Raw genomic sequence first — 2,898 nt, forward strand, 5'->3', positions numbered from 1 at the left:
GAGGAGCTCTCAGCAGCACAATGGAGAAATGCATTCACAGCAGAGTCTCAATAAGTCTCAATAACACCAGAAAAACAGTCGCTAGATTTTCACTGGTTTCTTTTCTGCATAACAGTCTCTAGAGGGTCTGAAAAGTCTGTAAATATAGCGAGAAAGTCGCTAAATCATCACCGCTGTGTTCCACAACCTGCCACCTCTCATGTCAGCGGGCAGCATGTCGGATCGATTACATTGGAGTGGTCAAATAATCGTACATTATGGGATTTTTTGGGATTATTGATCGTACATCGTACAGAGGGCAAAATTATCGTACAAATACGATAATTTTCGTACACCTGGCAACACTGCTGCTGCCCTTCTTGTCACAACCTATTATGTAGCACATGCCCTGCAGGTGTCCTCGTTCTATGATTTAGCCACAGATTTAGACTAAGCCCCGCCCATACGGTACACTGGTAGCGTCTGTGGCAGCATGGAGGAGCAGAAACGGAGACCTAACAGGGCAACAGCTCAGTCCTATATAACCTTTTAGACACATTCTAGATAGTTTACCAGCTAAAAAAAGTTAATTTTGGGATAAGTTCCCTTTAAAGCTCATATGTGAATCAAGGCAGGTGAAACTATAATTTTGGCAAGAATATTATAAAAGCCAGTTAGTAAAAGTGTTCGATGTAAAGAAGCAGCAGATTGTGTTGAATCTTCACTTCATCACAGCCTCCCATTCTGACAAGTAGGGGTCTCTGAAGAATATGGGGGTGGCTGTGTGGCAGGAGTTTGTCCTTTCCAAAAATCCCCATAAACCAGGGGTGTCCTAACGTTTTTTAGTGTGGGCCAAATACAGAAAAATAAACAAAGGGCCGGGCCACACACTAGAAGTGACATACTGATACATCAATAATGTGTGTATTTCTAACTCACCTATCAGGCTTAATGTCACTGTGGTTTGTGATTTGTGATTTTTATCCATTTTTAGGCATTTTTGCAGAAATATCGCCCGCGAGGGGCTGCACATACTTGCAGGTATAAAACCCGGTGCTGAGCTTTCAGGACCGGTTCCACCTGATCAGATCTGTTCCTTTTATTGTCTGGTGGCATCAGGTGGGTTTCTGAATTTTTTTTGCATTATTGCAGAAATATGGCCCGAGGGGTTTTTAGCAGGCAGGCGGCTATAAAACCCGGTGCTCACCATCCAGGACTGGCTCCACCTGACTGGATCTCTTCCTTTTATTCCCCTGCATCAGCACCAGCAGCCCCGTGCTGAAATTCAGCCGTTTCACCCACCGGAGCTCGCCTGCTGACATGTGATCGCTTATATCTCCGCGGGGGGATGTCCCAGGAACTTGCAACCACCACCAGGTTGTAGCGCAGATCCAGAGCTTTAAAAGGAGCCATCTTCCACCCGGATCAGGTGCTCAGAGCCAGAGCTAGAGGCTCTGCAATAAATGGACTGCTTCTTGTGTGGGCCATATTCAATTATATTTTCAGAATTTGCTGCGGGCCAATAAAATCGGTACCGTAGGCCGCAGTTGGCCCGTGGGCCATAGTTTGGACACCCCTGCCATAAACACACACCTTTGTGGACGAAGTTTAGCAGTCAGGACAAAATCAGTCCAACCATAAATCAGGTTCTAGTGACACTAAAGCTGCCTCATCTGACAGAATGAGAAGCAATACCAGGAAGTTTGGCTTGAATTTTACCTCTAATTAAAATAATTTTATCTATAAATACTGTAGAGGTTACCTACACCTTCTCATAACTGAAGTTATGAGGAATTATGAGTTCTTCTCAATCTTGATAATAATACCTTCTCTGTGGAATTATGAGGGTATCACACAATGAGTGACATAGTCAGTAAAAGTTTTATCTAAAATAAATTATATTTATTTACAGGATAAAATTAATACTTATGTACAACTCACTGAGGGACGATTAGATTTTCACAAAAGTTGAAATCAACAATTAACAATTAACTCGTGTACGTGTTAACTATCATTAATATGACAACTTTATCAGGAACAACAAACTTTTGGCTTAAGATGTTGAATAAGCCGTTGTTTGAGGCGCTATTCTTAAAGGTTTGGCAGGATTTGGGAAAGATTAAGGAGTAGGGAAGAAAAGATTGTTAAGGAGCGGAATTAAGTTTATCTTATCACTGTGAGGAAGCCAGAGACTTTTGGAGTCTCACTCAACACAGCAGGACACAGATGCCCTTCAATCAAACTGGCTCAGCCTTTACCTTTCGTCGACTTCAGTCAGGTTTGGCGTGGAGGAGTCTCACCCAGGATTAGCAAGAGATTCCGCTCAGAAACACCCAACTGTCCAGGCGATCAGACTACAAAAMGTTTGATTGTCTCAGCGTCTCGTGGTCTCTTAGCTCGTGCGAAAGGAGAGTCACAGCCGACTGGTTCCTCTGGTCAAAAATAAAAGATGTCTCACAGAAGATTTGGAACAAAACTTCCTGGAGTTGTTGTTAATTTGGTTCACAAGTGGCGGTGGCGTGAACCTGGTGTAAATTTGCTCTTTGGCAAAATGAGCAGGTCTCATCACCGAACACTGGTTTCCTGAGGAGAAAAAACAGCTCCACTTCGTTTGAAAACAAAGATGGAGACTGTCTGATCTGAGGCTCGCCCGTGTTAGTAAAACTAAAGGAGAGAGAGAGAGAAAGAGGAGAGAGGGTACTAGTGGACGTGACCTCGGAGTTTGTGTTAGTAACAGATGGAGCTGAAGTTTATTCTGGGATTTTTCAGTCGTCCTGGTAAATAGGGGAGACCGGAGACAAAAGCAACAAGGGATGGTTGCAACACGTCAATTTTCTCCAAACAAACAATCAGAGTGATGACACTCAGACTGTACATGCTCAGTTAGATGTCCCACCTTGCAAAGAAAAAGTAAACAGA

At 43.3% G+C, this 2,898-nt stretch overlaps 1 long non-coding RNA gene across 1 annotated transcript in view; it reads right to left on the reverse strand.

Annotated features, from left to right (window-relative positions):
• LOC106526503 (uncharacterized) overlaps positions 1 to 1,902 on the reverse strand; it is an 11,649-nt gene extending 9,747 nt beyond the window's left edge. Inside the window, exon 1 of the long non-coding RNA XR_001311260.1 lies at positions 1,890 to 1,902. This is a non-coding gene — a long non-coding RNA (uncharacterized LOC106526503). The remainder of the gene's footprint in view (positions 1 to 1,889) is intronic.
• Between the last annotated feature and the right edge of the window lie 996 nt (positions 1,903 to 2,898).

Source organism: Austrofundulus limnaeus, unplaced genomic scaffold (assembly GCF_001266775.1).
Source record: "Austrofundulus limnaeus strain Quisiro unplaced genomic scaffold, Austrofundulus_limnaeus-1.0 Scaffold279, whole genome shotgun sequence".
Classification (NCBI taxonomy): domain Eukaryota; kingdom Metazoa; phylum Chordata; class Actinopteri; order Cyprinodontiformes; family Rivulidae; genus Austrofundulus; species Austrofundulus limnaeus.